A 19,927-nucleotide genomic window follows, 5' to 3' on the forward strand; every position below is an offset into this window, starting at 1 on the left:
GCTGTGTGCCTCGGTGTGGTGAGCATGTGTCTGTTAACCCGGGTGATGGGCATGCAGAAATCACACCTCATAAATAATATTTTCAATGTAAAAAAAAATACTACTCCTAAACTGCTTGGGGTAAAGTTTCTTGAACTTCAAAACACATTGTGTTGTTAAGAATCAAGCTGATTCATCAAGACAGCTGCTTGGTTATTATAAGAAACAGATTCCTGGGACCTGCCGTATCTGCTAGAGCTTGATGTGTTCTGGGAGTGTCAGTGGAATTTCTCTAGTAGCCATATTAGAACCTATGGAATTTTTGTGGGAAATGGTCTTGCAGATGCTATGGTAACCATGTATCATTAATAAATCTCTTGGGAGCTTAGCGGCTCAGTGATGGGACAGCCCTTTGGCACACACACATAGTGTGAACTGTGGAATGTAACCAAATGATATTTTCATGTAGCTTTGCAATATTCTTGTGTGCAAATGCATACCTAAGTGTACCCATGTAATGGTTCATCAGAAATAACAACAAATATTGTGACATAACTGCCAAAGAGCAAACCAGGCCACATTACCTTTTCTTTTCTATCCTCCACCCCCTAAATTCTTGTCTTTAATACTCAGTGTGATACCTAACTAAATAAAAGGGATTTTAAAACTATACTGGAGGAAGAAATTTCAAGTTCATGTGGGTCAATTCCATTTAAGACTCGGTTACTGAGTCTTAAAGAGAAAAAGTTACACCTTTTGAATCGTGCAAATAAATGTATTCGCCTCTTCTTTTTAATATTTAATAATTGTAAAGACTGATAGTGTGCTAGATGCCAGGCATGCAATGTTACAAAATCAAATACGGTATTTCTGTTAGTTTTTAACTACTCTAACATTTTACCACAAATTACTAGCTTAAAACGATATGACTTTATTATGTTATAATTCTAAAAGTCAGAAGTCTACACTAGGTCTCACTGGGCTAAAGTCAATGAGTCGTCAGGGCTGTGTTCCTTCCTGGATGCTCTAGACAAAATTCTGGCTTCCCCCTCCACCCCCAACTTCTAGCCTTCTGCTTTCCTTGGCTCACATCACCCTTGCATCTTCAAAGCCAGCAATAGCTGGTTGAGTCTTTCAAATCACATCCAACACAGACTTCTATCTCCTTCATCCACGATTAAGGACTTTGTGATCACATGGGACATGCCCATATCGTCTGGGAAAGCGTCATGACGGTGACCTGATTGGCAACTTTAATTTCATCTGCAGCTTCAATCCCCACTGTCATATAAAATAACATATTCCTGAATTCTGGTGATTAAAACATTTTGCAGAGCTATAATTCTGCCTAGTATAGTATTATCCATGAAGTCCAAAGGCACTCATATTTTATATTTATCTTTCTGACTCTGATGGCTTTGTTTAAAATAGCCACAAAATATGGTTTTTGTTGTTTAAAACAGAACGTATCCTACAAACAAATTAATAATCTTAATTTCATTGGCAATCTATGAATTATGATTTGTATACCTTGCGGTTTATGTGTTGCCAGCAACACTATAGTACTAAGTAACCTCCCTATAGAACCAGCAATGCAAGTCAGGCTTATTATTTTTGTCTCCATTTTAAGAAGGAGAAAATAACTATGATACAGAAGAGTTTTGTGATTATCCCAGATCACAGAGCTAGAAATACTAGAGCTAAAATACATAGTTTTGTATTTTTAAAACCTTTGTATTCCAATTTCACTTCAAATGTTCTATTTATTTTCATAAATTGACTTCCATTAATCTTTATATGGTAGCTAGGGTTAATCCTTAGCTACTAAGGAAACACAAATTACCTTCAAATTTTTTCTCAAAAGTTATTTCTTCCAGATGAACTTCCTAGACCCTATGCATCCAAAACTAGTGTTTCCTTTCTCTAAAACCCCATGTTTTTTGTATTTATATAAGGGTACATCTGATTAACGTTGATTATATTGTTTCTAAGATTTAAATTAAAACCCTGTGAACTGTGTATAGCACTATGCCATCACAGAAACTGATTCAATACAGGGTTTCTGAGTTTGAGTAATAGCTGCATAACTTCCACATTTCTTATTTAAATGGCATAGTCCTGTTCAACGTTGAACATTAGTAAAGTTGAGAATTGTTTTAATTATCATATGAATTCACGAAGTCAAGATAGACTTCAGTTCAGTTCAGTCACTCAGTCATGTCAGACTCTGTGACCCATGAACCGCGGCATGCCAGGACTCCGTGTCCATCACCAACTCCCAGAGTCCACCCAACCCCATGTCCATTGAGTCGATGATACCATTCACCATCTCATCCTCTGTCATCCCCTTCTCCTCCTGCCCTCAATCTTTCCCAGCATCAGGGTATTTTCAAATGAGTCAGCTCTTCGCATCAGGTGGCCAAAGTATTGGAATTTCAGCTTCAACATTAGTCCTTCCAATGAACACCCAGGACTGATCTCCTTTGGGATGGACTGGTTGGATCTCCTTACAGTCCAAGGGACTCTCAAGAGTCTTCTCCAACACCACAGTTCAAAAGCAGCAATTCTTCGGTGCTCAGCTTTATAGTCCAACTCTTACATCCATACATGACCACTGGGAAAACCATAGCCTTGACTAGTACGGACCTTTGTTGGCAAAGTAATGTCTCTGCTTTTTAATATGCTGTCTAGGTTGGTCATAACTTTCCTTCCAAGGAGTAAGCCTCTTTTAATTTTATGTCTGCAATCACCATCTTCAGTGATTTTGGAGCCCAGAAAAATAAAGTCTGACGCGGTTTCCACTGTTTCTCCATCTATTTGCCATGAGGTGATGGGACAAGATGCCATGATCTTAGTTTTCTGAATGTTGAACTTTAAGCCAAATTTTTTGTTCTCCTCTTTCACTTTCATCAAGAAGCTCTTTAGTTCCTCTTCACTTTCTGCCATAAGGGTGGTGTCATCTGCATATCTGAGGTTATTGATATTTCCCCTGGCAATCTTGATTCCAGCTTGTGCTTCCTCCAGCCCAGCGTTTCTCATGATGTATTCTGCATATAAGTTAAACAAGCAGGGTGACAATATACAGCCTTGACGTACTCCTTTTCCTATTTGGAACCAGTCTGTTGTTCCATGTCCAGTTCTCACTGTTGCTTCCTGACCTGCATACAGGTTTCTCAAGAGGCAGGTCAGGTGGTCTGGTATTCCTGTCTCTTTCAGAATTGCCCACAGTTTATTGTGATCCACACAGTCAAAGGCTTTGGTATAGTCAATAAAGCAGAAATAAATGTTTTTCTGTAACTCTCTTGCTTTTTCGATGATCCAGTGAATGTTGGCAATTTGATCTCTTGTTCCTCTGTCTTTTCTAAATCCAGCTTGAACATCTGGAAGTTCATGGTTCATGTATTGCTGAAGCCTGGCTTGGAGAATTTTGAGCATTACTTTACTGGTGTGTGAGATGAGTGCAATCGTGTGGTAGTTTGAGCATTCTTTCACATTGCCTTTCTTTGGGATGAGAATGAAAAGTGACCTTTTCCAGTCCTGTGGCCACTGCTGAGTTTTCCAAATTTGCCGACATATTGGGAGCAGCACTTTCATGATGTCATCTTTCAGGATTTGAAATAGCTCAACTGGAATTCCATCACCTCCACTAGCTTTGTTCGTAGTGATGCTTCCTAAGGCCCACTTGACTTCACATTCCAGGATGTCTGTCTCTAGGTGAGTGTGAGTGATCACACCATCATGATTATCTGGGTCGTGAAGATCTTTTGTACAGCTCTTCTGTGTATTCTTGCTACCTCTTCTTAATATCTTCTGCTTCTGTTAGGTCCGTATCATTTCTATCCTTTATTGAGCCCATCTTTGTATGAAATGTTCCCTTGGTATCTTTCATTTTCTTGAAGAGATCTCTACAGAATGTGGTCCACTGGAGAAGGGAATTGCAAACCACTTCAGTATTATTGCCTTGAGAACTGTATGAACAGTGTGAAAAGGCAAAAAAATAGGACACTGAAACATGAACTCCCCAGGTCAGTAGGTGCCCAATATGCTACTGGTGATCAGTGGAGAAATAACTCCAGCAAGAATGAAGGGATGGAGCCAAAGCAAAAACAACATTCGTTGTGGATGGGACTGGTGATATAAGCAAGGTTCGATGCTGTAAAGAGCAATATTATATAAGAACCTGGAATGTTAGGTGCATGAATCAAGGCAAATTGGAAGTGGTCAAACAGAAGATGGCAAGAGTGAACATCGACATTCTGGGAATCAGCAAACTAAGATGGACTGGAATGGGTGAATTTAACTCAGATAACCATTATATCTACTACTGTGGGCAGGAATCCCTTAGAAGAAATGGAGTAGCCATCATAGTCAACAAAAGAGTCCGAAACGCAGTACTTGGATGCAATCTCAAAAACGACAGAATGATCTCTGTTCGTTTCCAAGGCAAACCATTCAATTGCAGAGTAATCCAAGTCTATGCCCCAACCAGTAATGCTGAAGAAGCTGAATTTGAATGGTTCTATGAAGATCTACAAGACCTTCTAGAGCTAACACCCAAAAAAGATGTCCTTTCCATTATAGGGGACTGGAATGCAAAAGTAGGAAGTCAAGAAACACCTGGAGTAACAGGTAAATTTGGTTTGGAGTACAGAATGAAGCAAGGCAAAGGCTAATAGAGTTCTGCCAAGAGAATGCACTGGTCATAGCAAACACCCTCTTCCAACAACACATAAGAAGACTCTACACATGGACATCACCAGATGGTTGACACAGAAGTCAGATTGATTATATTTTTCGCAGCCAAAGATGGAGAAGCTCTATACAGTCAGCAAAAACAAGACTGGGAGCTAACTGTGGCTCAGATCATGAACTCCTATTGCCAAGTTCAGACTTAAATTGAAGAAACAGGGGAAAACCACTAGACCATTTAGGTATGATCTAAATCAAATCCCTTATGACTATACAGTGGAAGTGAGAAATAGATTTAAAGGACTAGATCTGATAGAGTGCCTGATGAACTATGGACAGAGGTTCGTGACATTGTACAGGGGACAGGAATCAAGACCATCCCCATGGAAAAGAAATGCAAAAAAGCAAAACGGCTGTCTGAGGAGGCCTTACAAATAGCTGTGAAAAGAAGATAAGTGAAAAGCAAAGGAGAAAAGGAAAGATATACCCATTTGAATGCAGAGTTCCAAAGAATAGCAAAGAGAGATAAGAAAGCCTTTCTCAGAGATCAATGCAAAGATAGACTTAATAAGTCTTGTTATCCTTATCCATGTTTTCCTCTGAACAAAGAGGTTGCCTTATTATGGGCCTTCTACTTGAAAAAGATCAATTATATAAACATTTACAAAAAAAAAAAAAAAAACCTTTTCGAAGAATAATATAGGCAATTGTATTGGCTTGTTGTCTGTTTATGTCTTTTGCAGTATTTATCCTTTTGGCGGTTATTTGGAAAAATAGGGCCATTGATTTGCCACATTTTAACTTATCTTGCAAGCAGCCTAGAAAAAAAGATATTGATAAAGTAATACCTAAGTACGCTTCAACAAAAACAGCAATGATTTACTATCAAAAGGGAATCCTGAATTGTTTTCAAGATTGTTAAGAAATAGAAATTTTTTAAAGCTCATGTTTAGTTTTAGTAGTATTGATTTAAAAGTAATTTTACTGTGATGTGATTTCTTCTGTGAATCACTTTCAGACACACTTTCAAGTGTGTGTGATTATAATGTAGCTTCACATTGCTGGGTAAATTAATCCAATTCTATGTAGAAAGAAAAGCAAGATCAAATAGCATACAGATTTTCACTTTTTCTGTATTCCATGTGTGTATATATGTGTGTGTGTGTGTATATATGTGTGTGTGTGTATATAATATAAATTTAATGTAATTAAATTTATATATATTTATATATATTATTTATAATATAGTATATATTAAATATATTTTATACATATATATATAAAATTTGCTTTCTAAACTTGTAAGAGGATTTTTCTATTTGTATATAGTTAATATAAGATAGAAAAAGGAAATACAAAGTAGATTTTACTGTTGAGCACGCCAGCTGTGAGGTATCAGAGATCCAGCACAGTTTCCCCGTCCTCTTCTTTGCGGGGTCCTAGAGAAGCCCAGGCTGTCCACGATTTTCCCTAAGTAAGTCTGCATTTCCTTTTTCGCTGGGCTGGTGTTTGCTCTGTCGTGTCACAGAGAACCCGTGACATGGTTGCTGACGTTACCAGCACTCTGACCCTGGGAAGTGCTGCACTACTGCATGCTGTCACTGCTGCTCCCAGGCTCCCAATCACCAGTGGCCCAAACTCCAGGGATTCTTTCTGATGTCATAGACAGATTCAGACTGTTACTAACCTAGGTCACAACGTCCCTCATATCTCGTCTCTTAGAGGAAAGAAAGTCAAAGTGAATTCGCTCAGTCGTGTCCGACTCTTTGCGACCCCACGGACTGTAGCCCACCAGGCTCCTCAGTCCATGGGATTTTTCCAGGCAAGAATACTGGAGTGGGGTGCCATTTCCTTCTCCAGGGGATCTTCCCGACCCAGGGATCAAACCTGGGTCTCCTGCATTGCAGGCAGACGCTTTACCGTCTTAGCCACCAGGAAGCCCTAGATGAGCTAATGGTAAACTTTAATATCATAGCTACTGGTGTTGTCCTTACTGAATTATGAGAAAGTCCTCTCCCAGTTGACTTAAATATATGGTCAGTCTCCACCAAATGATACTCTTTAGTGTATGAAAGTGGTTGTATGGTTATAATATGATGTTGTTTTTGTACTTTCATTTAACCCCTTCCTTAAATACAATGAGATAGCTTTCCTCAGAAAATAAGTAACATTGCATATTTTAATACCACCAATTACACAGTACCCCAGTACACACACACATAATTACAAGACTCATAGTCCCGGAAGCAGCTCTTACCAGAGTATATATGAAGAGAGGTTCATTTAAATACTTTATTTCTTAAGTATATATCCAATGTTTAGACATCTCTCCATTAACAAGCATTCCTTCACGGTTAAAAGGCATAATATAATGGTGGAGTGATTAATGGCTCAGGTTCAGAGGTCGGTCTGCCTCATTCAAATTCAGCGTTTATTCTTTGTTAGCTCTTTGAGGCACATTTCTTAAACCCCATGTGCCTAAGTTTCCTTATCAGAAAAACTGTATAGTAATAAAGTAAGGGAATAAAAAGAAGTTCTGACATAGAGCATGATTTAAAATATGTCACATGGTAAGTGCTCAGTAAGTGTCAGTTTTATTATTTCCAAGTTCAAGATAGTGTTCTGATATTTACCACTTTGTTATATAAATTATCAATGAAACCAATTTTTAATTAAATATTCACAGTGAGATCAGCACTTTATTTGGCAACATGAGCCCATAAGAAGTTCATAAATTAGAACATGACACATGCGAGGCTTCACGTCATGAACTTGACAAGGATGTGCTAGAATGGTTTCTTAGAATGAATTTAGCTTAACCATATTGCAACTCTGCAGGCTGCAGCATAGATCCTCTGGGCAGGACATGTGTGCAGGTTCAATGTCAGCAAGATACCCATTCACTTTCTGAATGCTGGACTAAAGTAGAATCGCTATCAGCAGGGAAGATTGATGAAACATTCCAAAGTTTCACTGTGAAAGAACTTCAAACAGACACAGACATTGGCTGCTAGGAATTCTTTTGGCAGACCAGTGGAGCAGGCAATTGCCATTTGGAGCCGAGAGTCTCAAAGCCGATGGAAGAAAAAAGAGCCTGCAACAATAATAGGTTGTATCAGGCCTGACACTCCAGGGGCCAGTGGACGGATGACACAACCCGTGTGGAGACCACTGAGATGCTGCAGGCGCAAGGCCACATGGACACGATCACTTTAAACGTGATGTTCCTGCTTACCTGCAGTCACATGGCGTGCTATAATTAACAAAGCAATTTCCCAGTACCTATCCCAGTAGACTCTTAGAATAATACTGTGAGCTAGATTGACAGTTCTCATTTTGTAAACTGGGAAAGTGAAGCTAAGAGAGCTGAAGTTAGGTGCACAGTCCAAGAGCTACTAAGCAGCCAAACTATATCTAAAGGCAGGTTTTAAAAATTCTTTTAAAAATTCTTAGGAATTATTTTTATTACACCAACTTCTATTTCATGTGAGAAAATAACTGTGAATGCATCAAAAAGAAATGACACAGATAAAGAAAAGTAATAAAAGTAATAAACATTACACAGTACAGAAGAAATCAGGGTGCCGGGAAAGTGTGATTATTGACAGTGCTTCAGACAAGCTTCAGAGGTATTCTCAGTTAATGAAAGTATTCTTATTCTGGCAAATAAAGGAGATTGATCCACACTTAAAATTTCTCTCCAGCTATTACACAAACAGTATTAGTTATCTTTGAAAAATTCAATTTTAAGAGTAGTCATTAAATGGTAATTAGAATGGTTTAGCAAAATGTGCTGAATGATTTGGTAGAGTTTCCTTGTACCATTTTTGCATCTGTTAGTTAGCATAGAAGTAACCTTTCCTAAACCACTACATGTAATACACATATTTTTTTTTGCTTTTGCTTGAGACATCATTTATAGCTGCTCTGTTTGCAAACTCTTTGGATTACATGAGGCTGTGTATATATCCATAAATCTTCACCAAAATAAAACAGTGGTACCTAAACTATTCTGCTTTGCTGATTTGCCTTGCTTTTAGGATGGAAGTTTTGTTCAGTAGTTCTCTGAACTATACCAACTAACAATTGGAAAGGAAAATGACACAATTTTGGTCTAGCTAAGATATAGCTTAAAGAAATAAACTTAATTGGGTTAATAACATGTCTTTCTGGGAATCAAAGAGCAGTTTTCACTTTCTCTCTTCTCAGCATGGATAGAGCTGCAGCTCATTTAGCAGAATTATTTTCTTCTTCCCTTGTTGTGCCAGGCAACTTGTGACACAGGCCTCATAACTGGAATACCAGCTATAAGATTATATCCCAGTAACAATTAAATATCTATACATATTTGCTTTGGAAAACTTACCTAAACTGTTTACTTCACTTGTAAATTCTTTAAATTATTGAAATATTTTATTGAAAATTTTTCTACAACTACTTAATATTTTGTGAACCTGTGAAACATCTTGATAGAAAGGTTCTTTCTTTGTTTTTACCCTATTTTTACTAAAAAGTGAGTTTATAAGCAAGACTTTTGTAAAGATTGATATTAGATACATAAAGCAGAGAAGGGAATGGCAACCCACTCCAGTACTCTCGCCTGGAGAATCCCATGGACAGAGGAGCCTGGTGGGCTGCAGTCCATGGGGTCGCGAAGAGTTGGAAGCGACTGAGCGACTTCACTTTCACCTTTCACTTTCATGCACTGGAGAAGGAAATGGCAACCCACTCCAGTGTTCTTGCCTGGAGAATCCCAGGGACCTAGGAAACTGATGGGCTGCCGTCTTTGGGGTCGCACAGAGTCGGACACGACTGAAGTGACTTAGCAGCAGCAGCAGCAGGAGATACATAAAGAGTTGAGGCAGGTTGACTTGGACAGAGTAGACTTTTAATGGGTAGCTAACATTAGCATTACAAAATGGACCATTTTCATTAAGCGTTTAGACTTAACCTCAGGATAAAGAAGTGCATGTCCACAATAACATTTAAACCTTTCAAACCCTCACTGCATTTAGTGATGATAAAAGTTATTTTAATAAAATTTTGAATTCAAAGGATGTCAATTTTAATGTTCTTATCTTTCATATACTAGTAAGTACACTAGCCTTCAGAGTCAATTACAAGTCCATTATTCAAAGAATCTTTACTAAGATTACTTGCACATGTTAAAAAATAAAATTATATTTACTTGAAATATATTTGAAAGCAAAAAAGTAGAAAAAAGTCAAACAATTCTCAGTGAATATAGAATCAGTTTAAACAGAAAGATGCATGCTCAGAAAATGTTATTAAATTTAACTTTAGGTCTCAGATGGTCAGTAGAATGCAAAAAGACAAAGCTTTGCAGCTCAGAGTTTTCTTAACAATTAAATGGCACGATGTCAAATGCCAAACCATTCCAATGTCAAGAAGCAAGCAGAACTCATCTGCTTTCTCCTAGTATGTGGCTAATTGTACATGGCACAGTCTGAATAATCACTGAGAATACAGCAATGCTCTGGTCATGATGACCTCCCTTGAAATTTTCAATGGAACATGCTTTTTAATCACTTGCACATACACTGAAGCCACTGGTTTAACAAAATATCTTCCTGCAGACTTTTTGTAGTCCTAGCTCAATGTGTAGGATTAAAATGCAATTAAACCTATGAAATCTAAAGAAGATAGAGTTTGGGACTTGATGAGAAGAAAGGGTCAGAAGATTCCCAACACATGAAGTAAACATTTGGTAAATTAGGAACAATTAAAATAGAAAAAAAGATAAATTTTCTCAAAGAATGGAACATGTGACCAAGACTGGCTAAAATTAACATTACACACTTCCATTTAGTGTAATTGCTACACATTTATAATGTAGCAGTAAAAATATTACCAGAGTTATGAATCAATGATTCCATTGTTCTTTTCCCTTTTTCCTTTATTTTTTCCTTGTGTACAGTGAACAGCACATATTAAAAGTGTCCAATTTGATGAGGGCGTTGTATGTTCAGTTGTACCAGTGAAATCATCATCCCTGCAGTCAGCATAGAGACATCATATGCATCACCCCTAATAGTTTGTTCAAGTGGCTTATAATCAACTACTCTCCCCATCTTTCATGCTGTCCACTGTCTGGGTCTCCTGACATACACTGATGTACTTTCTGTCACTGTAGATTACTTTGAATTTTCTCAGTTTTTATGTAAATTGACTTTTATTGTGTGCACTATGTTTTAAATCTTGTTTCTTCTTGGCATAAACAGCTTGAGTTTCATTAATTTTTCTGCATATTTATGGCCCATGTTTTATTCCTGAGTAGTATGCCATTGTATCAATATACTGTAATTCATGAGTTAATTCAACAGTTGATCCTTTGAGTTGTTTCTAATTATTAGGTATTGCAAAGAAGGTTGCCATGGATGCTTATGTACATGTCTTGGTATGCCCAGGTGCTTTCATTCACTTTGAGTAATTAACTAGGAGTAGAATGGCAAGATCACATAGTAGGTGCATATTCAACTTTTTAGGAAACTACCCAAATGTTTCACAATAGAATTATACTGTTTTACATTCGCACCAGAAGGGTATGAAAGTTCCAGTTTCCTCACATCTTTGCTAGCACTTATTATGGTTAGTCATTCTAATAGGCATGTAGTGGTATCTCATCATGATTCTAATTACTATGATTAATACTAATTAATACTAATTACTTATGATTTTGAATATTTTTAATATGCTTATTTGTCATTCTTATAATTTATTAGGTTGACTGTCACTTCAAATATTATCCCCATTTTTTAATTGGGTAGCATATTTAATTGAGTTATGAGAACTTATTTTATTCTGGATAAGAGTTCAAATTTACTCTTTTACCCAGTTTTCCTATTCTGCATTCTCACCAATATGAATTTTAGAATCACACTATAAATTTCCAAAAAGTATCAAGGAAAGATAAGAAAGCTTTTTTAACTGAACAATGCAAAGAAATAGAGTGAAACAAAAAAGAAAGACTAGAGATCCTTTCAAGAAAATTAGAGATATCAAGGGAACATGACACACAAATAGGGACAGAATATGGGACAATAAAGGACAGAAGCAGTGAGGACCTAACAGAAGTGAAAGAGGTTAATGAGAGGTGGCATAAATGCAAGGAGAACTGCACAAAAAAGGCCTTAATGACCCAGGTAAACATGACGGTATAGTCACTCACTTAGAGCCAGACATGGAATGTGAAGTCAAGTGGGCCTTAGAAAGCATTACTATGGACAAAGCTAATGGAGGTGATAGAATTCCAGCTGAGCTATTTCAGCTCCTAAGAGGTGATGCTGTGGAAGTGCTGCACTCAATATGCCAGCAAATTTGGAAAACTCAGCAGTGGCCACGGGACTGGAAAAGGCCAGTTTTCATTCCAATCCCAAGGAAGAGAAATGCCAAAGAATGTTCAAACTACTATATAATTACACTCATTTCACATACTAGCAAAGTAATGCCCAAGTTTCTCCAAGCGAGGCTTCAACAGTATGAAACAGAGAATTCCATATATTCAAGCTGGATTTAGAAAAGGCAGAAGAACCAGAGGTCAAATAACCAACATCCACTGGATCATAGAAAATACAAGAGAGTTCCAGAAAAACATCTGCTTCTGCTTCACTGACTGTGCTAAAGCCTTTGTGTGGATCACAACAAACTGGAAAATTCCTCAAGAGATGGGAATACCAGACCACTTTACCTGCCTCCTGAGAAACTTGTATGCAGGTCAAGAAGCAAGAGTTAGAACCAGACATTTAACAAAGGACTGGTTCAAAATTGGGAAAGGAGTATGTCAAGGCTGTATATTGTCACCCTTCCTATTTAACTTGTATGCAGAGTACATCATGTGAAATGCTGAGCTGGATGAATCACAAGCTGGAATCAAGATCCCTGGGAGAAATAATAACCTTAGATACACAGATGACACCACCCTAATGGCAGAAAGTGAAGGGGAACTAAAGAGCCTCTTGATGAAGGTGAAAGAGGAAAGCGAAAAAGCTGGCTTAAAACTCAACATTCAAAAAAATGAAGACTACAGCATCCAGTCCCATCACTTCAAAGCAAATAGATGGGGAAAGAATGGTAACAGTGACAGACTTTATTTTCTTGGGCTGCAAAATCACTGAGGATGGTGACTGCAGCCACTAAATTAAAAGACATTTACTCCTTGGAAGAAAAGCTATGACAAAACTAGACAGCATATTTAAAAGATCCATATAATCAAACCTATGGTTTTTTCCAGTAGTCCTGTACAGATGTGAGAATTAAACCATAAAGAAGGCTGAGCACTGAGGAATTGATGCTTTCCAACTGTGTTGCTGGAGAAGACTCTTGAGAGTCCCTTGGGCCAAGGAGATCAAACCAGTCCATCCTCAAGGAGATCAACATTGAATATTCATTGGAAGGACTGAGGCTGAAGCTGAAATTCCAACACTGTCACCACCTGATGCAAAGAGCCGACTCACCGGAAAAGTCCCTGATGCTGGGAAAGACTGAGGGCAGGAGGAGAAGGGGGTGACAGAGGATGAAATAATTGGATGGTGTCATTGACTCAATGCACATGAATTTGAGCAAACTTCAGGATATAGTGACGGACAGGGAAGCCTGGTGTGCTGCTGTCCCTGGGGTCGCAAAGAGTCGGACACAGCTGAGTGACGAACAACAAATGTTAAATCTCTGCAACTGACGGTTACTGGAATTTTAATTGGGATTGTGTTGAACCTAGAGATCCTTGGGGAGAATTAATGTTTAGGAATTTGAGTCTGTGAATATGTTACCTATCTCAATTTACTAAACAACCTCTTTAATTTCCCTCTTACATAATTTCTAGTTCTCAGTGTGTATGCCTCTCATATTCTTTGTCAGATTTATTCCTAAGCGTTTCATATTTTGATACTACTGTCAGTGGTATTTTTCATATCCTCTAATGCTAACTAATTTTGGGCCCATCACTCTATCATTTATTAGAGAAGAGGAATTCAAATCACTAACTATAATTGTTACTGTGTTTCCCGATGAACTTATATCAGTTTTTGTTTCAAGTATTTCGCCTTGTTCATAAACATTTGGGATTATTGTATCCTACTGAATTTTGACCTTTTTTCATTATCAAATGGCTTTTTTATCGCTGGTATTGTCCTGTGCTTTGAAATCTACTTTGTTGGCTGTTATTTTAGCCACTGCCATATTCTTTTGAACAGTATTGGAGTTATAGATAGTTGTCCATCCTTTCACTTTAACCTATTTTGTTCTCCATATTTGAGGTTTGTTTCTTACAGGCACTTTATCATTGGGTCATACTATTTTATGCAATCTGAATAGCCTACCTTTTATGTGTTGCATTTAGACTATTCATATTTAATGTAATTATTGGTGCAGTTGCCATTTTTTGTACTTGTTTCCTATATTTCCATCAGTTCTTTGTTTTTCTATTGTTTTTGTACCTTTGATAATTTTACTATATCTCTTTTGCTGATTTATTAGCTATAATTCTTTGTTTTCTTATTTTTGTGATTACTGTAGTGTTTAAAGTATGGTAATACACCATTAAGGGATACTTTCACAAGTGTATGACTGTAGCATAGCAGTTTCTCAAAAATATAAAAACTGGAATTACCACGTGATCCAAGAAAACTGTTCTGGGATATATGTCCTGAAGAATTAAAAGCAGAAGCCTGAATAGGTATTTGTACACCATTGTTCATGGCAGCATTATTAACAATAAACAAAATGTGAAAGTAATCCAAGTATTTGATTAGTAGATGGATAGATAAATAAAATGTGTACATATGTACAATAAAATATCATTCAACCTTCAGTTCAGTCGCTCAATTGTGTCTGACTCTTTGCAATCCCATTGACTGCAGCATGCCAGGCCTCCCTGTACAAACTCCCAGAACTTGCTCAAACTCATGTCCATCAAGTTGGTGATGTCATCCAACCATCTCATCACCTGTCATCCTCGTCTCCTTCTCCTCATGCTTTCAAGCTCTCCCAGCATCAGGATCTTTCCAATAAGTCAGTTCTTCACATCAGGTGGCCAAAGTATTTGAGCTTAAGCATCAGTCCTAACAACGAATATTCAGGACTGATTTCCTTCCGGATTGACTGGTTTGATCTTTTCAAAGTCCAAGGGACTCTCAAGAGTCTTCTCCAATGCTACAGTTCAAAAGCATCAATTCTTCAGCGCTCAGCTTTCTTTATGGTTCAACTCTCACATCCATACATGACTCCTGGAAAAACCACAGCTTTGACTATATGTACCTTTGTTGGCAAAGTAATGTCTCTGCTTTTTAACATGCTGTCTAGGTTGATCATAGCTTTTCTTCCAAGGAGTAAACATCTTTTAATTTCATGGCTGCAGTCACCATCTGCAGTGGTTTTGGAGCCCAAGAAGATAAAGTCTGTCACTGTTTCCATTGTTTCCCCATCTATTTGCCATGAAGTGATGGGACCCGATGCCATGATCTTCATTTTTTGTATGTTGAGTTTTAAGCTAATTTTTTCACTCTCCTTTTTCACTTTCATCAAGAGGCTCTTTAGTTCCTCTTTACTTTCTGCCAATAAGGGTGGTGTCATCTGCATATCTGAGGTTATTGACCACAGACCTAAATATAAAACACAAAACTCTAAAACTCCTAGAAGATAACAAATAGCAAAACCTTGATAGAGTTGTGTATGGTGCTGCCTTTCTAGATACACACCAAAGACACAGCCTATTAAAGAGATAATCAATTTGCTGGAATTCATTAAAATTAACAATTTCCGCTCTGTGTTAGTGACAAGATAAGGCGTAGATGGGAGAAAATGCTTGTTGAACACGTCATGCCTGCATGTGTGCTAAGTCACTTTAGTCATGTCCGCCTCTATGTGACCCCATGGACTACAGCACGCCAGGCTCCTCTGTCCATAGAATTCTCCAGGCAAGAATACAGGAGAGGGTCGCAGTGCCCCCTCCAGGGGATCTTCCCAACCTGGGGACCAAACCAGCATCTCTTATGCCTACCTGCATTGGCAGGCAGGTTCTTTACCACTGGAGCCACCTGGGAAGCCCAAATACATCATAAAGAACATCATACAGAATTGTTATTCAAAATATACATTGACTATTAAAATGCATCAATAAGAAAACAATCACCCCAATTAAAAATGGACCAGAACCTTAACAGACACCTTATCAAAGAAGATAGATGTACTGATGACTAACATAAAAATATTATACACATCATAAATCATCAGTGAAATGTAACTTAAAATTCTAATGAGATACCACTATGCACCTATTAGAACAGCCAAAATTCAGAATACTGAGATCATTGAATGCTGCCAAGGGATATTAAACAATAGGTATTCTTCGTACGTTAAGACAGTAGAAACTCTGTAAGTTACTGGTAGAATACAAAATGATCCAGTCATTTTGGAAGACAGTTTGGTGGTTTCTTAAAAAATATTCCTATCATATTGCCTAAAAATTGTGCTCCTTGGTGAAGACTCAAAGGATTTGAAAATCCTATATATGTCTACACATAAATCTTCACCCAGATATATATCCATATACATTTTTATCCATAATTGCCAAAACTTGGAAAGGACTAAGATGTCCATTAGGTTAAAGGATAGGAAAACTGTTGTAACTGATAAATATTATTCAGTGCCAAAAAGAAATGAGCTATTAAGTGATGGAAAGAAATAAGGGAACATTATGTGCATATTACTATTGTAAAAACCTTATCTAAAGAGTTACATACTACATGATTAAAACTGAGTAATATTCTGAGAAGGAAGAGCTATGGAGACAAGCTTAGTGGTTATCAGGGATGGGAAAGGGGAAAAGATGAATAGGCAGAACACCAAGGATATTTAGGACAGTGAAAGTACCCTGTATGACATTATACTGTTAAATGTTGTTATACATTTATCCAGACCAATAGAGTGGTCTGGACCAAAAGCAAATCATAATGTAGATTGTACTTCTGATGATAATGATGTGTCAGTGCAAGTTCATCATTGATAAAAACAGAATCACCCTCATGGATGATGCTAATAATGGAAGAGACTGTGTATGGGGTCAGGAGGTAGATTGGGAATCTTAGTACCTTCCTCTTAATTTTGTTGTAGAATTAAAACTGGTCTATAAAAACAAAGTCTTAGAATTCTGAAGAATATTCTATTAAAACATAGGAGGGGGAATATGGATTATGTCAAAGAAGTAGGTTTGAATTCTTAATTATTCTTAAGAGAAGCAGGTTTTAATTTTTAATTGGACTGTTAAATCTGATAAATTAATCCAGATTGCTCTTTCTGAATTTTTATCCCTTACTGTCTAATGCTTTTCTTGTTTTTCCCTTAACATGCTACTTATATTAGTGTTGATGATAACTTTACTAATAATGACTCCATTTGTGTATTGTAGCCAATCCTCCATAAATTATCAGTTGCACGGAACAGATTATCATGACACTTAGTTATTTGTAGACTGTAGGAGTTAATAGAGAGCACATATAAATGGCCCATGCAGAAGAAAGAAAAATACTTAAAAAGCCCTCATCCAATAGATAGCAAAATATAAGCATAAAGAAAGCAATATATGCAAAATGTTTTGATCTGAAGGCTATAAACTGCTAGGTTATCTTCACTCTGTTACTAATTTCTTTCAATTAAAATTACTTTCCTAGAATAATTCTATAGTATATCTTTCTTGTGGCCCAATATCTTCAAGCCTACAATGATGCAGACAGGTTGGAAATTTTCTATAATTTTGGAATGGGAACATGGCCTTTTTTATTAGATATATCTATTTTTAATTAGATTTATCATATAAACTATTTTGATTATCATTATGCATTATGGAAAGATGTGTGTGCTAAAACTAAGTTATTCTGACATTTAGGATTTCTGTTTGCTGTGTATCTTCTCCAAAAACCATATGGTAGATGATTTCATTTTATTGGTAATGTGACTCATAAGGAAAATTTCTGTGACCTATTTAACACTTAAGTTTTCCCATCTAGACTAAGAAACCCATTGCATTTTAAGAAATTATTCTCTTTTACAGCTGAATAATGAATAAAGTAGGAAAGTAAATGTTGAATCAAGCAGTTTGTTTTAATTTTTGCTTTATAAATTATAAAAGTATAATAACGCATTTACAGGAGACTTGAAAAATGCAGAACAAGGTTACGTATAGTTCTACTATACATTTCAATTATGTTTTTTGTAGATTAATTAAGATTTTTAGTTAGAGTTTCATTATCAAGCTCTCAAAAATTAATGGAATGAATAGAAAGAAAAGAATAAGGATATAGTAGACCTGAAAAGTACTATGAACCGATTCAACATAATTAAGATGTATACAGTTTTCACACATCAGGATACAAATTCTACTCAAGTTCCCATAGACTAAAAGCCAGGAGACACTGGAACATATCCAGGGCCATAGGAAAAGGTGCAAAGTTTCGTGGTCTAAAAGTATGGAAATAATACAGACTCTGTTCTCTTAGCACTGTGGAATTATGTTAGAAATTAATATCAAAAGATGTTTGAAAATAACCCATATATTTTCAAGTACAATGTGACATTTACCAAGAGAGATCTTTTACATAACTATTAAAATCTTAATAAAGTTGAAAGACTGAAAAAACATGGAAGGTGATTGCAGAGAAGAAAGCACTTAGATGAGAAAATATCAAAGATAATTTAAAATATATATATATTTGGAAGTTAAATATCCAGTGTTAAATGATGAGTATATCTAAGAAGCCATAACAAGGAAAATTAGAAAATATTTGTAACACAATAGAATGAGAATTTATCAGAATTTGAAATTTGAACAAAGTCTGTGTTTAGTTAATAATACTGTATCACATGTTAATTTCCTTATTTTTTTCTTCACAATATAGTATTTCTTTATACTCTCAGAATTGGATTATAAGTTTCAAGCTTTTATGAAAATTAGAATTTTCAAAAAATGTAAATTTTTTTAAAAGATCACTAATCTTTCTAGATGTTTAGCCGTAATACTATATGCCCGAATAAATGGGACTATATCAAAGTTTTGAGTAAATATAAATTGAAATCTAGCATTCTAATCATACTTAGTCAAACAAATGGAACCAAAATATAACTTTTTTAGCTAAGCAAAAATTCATTGTTTTCGAAAATATACATATTTTATTATATATGCCATATGTATATTTATATATGTACAAAAGATTTTCTACTATACTTGATAAATGCTTGAGAAAGAAAAATAAGAAACAGGGGTACAGAAATTGGAAAACCTAAACTAAATGAAATAGGAGCTTTGAATATGAAATAGAAGAAGTGAAACAATTTAGATAAAAGATCATCATATAAGAGCAGTTGTTTTTAAACATGGCTACTCATTAGAATCACATCTGAAGCTTTGGAGAATAAAACAATACCTGGGCATTTGTATTCTTCAGAAAAAATGTCCAAAATAATTCTCATGTTCCTTTGGATTTTAAAACATGTTTACAGATTTTTCTATTAAACGGTAGTTTTAGTGATACAGAATTCTATTATTTTCTGTTGACCAGTCATGATAAAGTGGATTAAGATGTATAATAGTCACATAATCACAGTAGTATAAGATGTTTATCGATTTTCACAATCAATAGCCAGATAAAATATTAAATAATTACAACTGCAAGCCATAATGGAAACATTCTTAAACTAACAATATAAAATAGTTGCATACAATTTGGAGCTTTGAGTGATGTGGTAAGTGGAAGTGAATACATGCACATGTTTTTATCCACCCACTCAGTCCATGTCTTTTTGGTTGATACATTTAATGCATTTACGGTAATTATCGATATGTATGATCCTATTACCATTTTCTTAATTGTTTGGGGTTTATTTTTTGTCTTTTCCTTCTCTGTGTTTCTTATCTGAGAATGTTCCTTTAGCATTTGTGGGTTTTTTCCTATTTTTTCAATTTAAGCTTTATTTTTAATTTCTACAAAGTTGGGGTTTCTGCCATACAACAATGCAGATCAGCCATAATTGTACATACATCCCTCCCTCCCTAGTCATCCTCTCTCCCTCCCCTCCGCTGCTCCCATCCTGTCCCTCCAGGTCATCACACCACACCGGACCGGGCTACCTGTGCTAAAGAGCAGCTTTTCGGCAGCTGTCCGTCTTACACCTGAGTGTGTATATATACTGACGCTACTGTCTCCACTCATCCAACTCTCACTCCCCTCTGCGTCCACAAGTCCAATTATCT

At 36.4% G+C, this 19,927-nt stretch overlaps 1 long non-coding RNA gene across 1 annotated transcript in view; it reads right to left on the reverse strand.

Moving 5' to 3' along the window:
- The window catches only part of LOC110136192 (uncharacterized), a 29,958-nt gene extending 23,675 nt beyond the window's left edge, over positions 1-6,283 (reverse strand). Inside the window, exon 1 of the long non-coding RNA XR_011482561.1 lies at positions 6,039-6,283. This is a non-coding gene — a long non-coding RNA (uncharacterized lncRNA). The remainder of the gene's footprint in view (positions 1-6,038) is intronic.
- Between the last annotated feature and the right edge of the window lie 13,644 nt (positions 6,284-19,927).

The sequence above is a fragment of the Odocoileus virginianus genome, chromosome 21 (genome assembly GCF_023699985.2).
Source record: "Odocoileus virginianus isolate 20LAN1187 ecotype Illinois chromosome 21, Ovbor_1.2, whole genome shotgun sequence".
In the NCBI taxonomy this organism is placed as follows: Eukaryota; Metazoa; Chordata; class Mammalia; order Artiodactyla; family Cervidae; genus Odocoileus; species Odocoileus virginianus.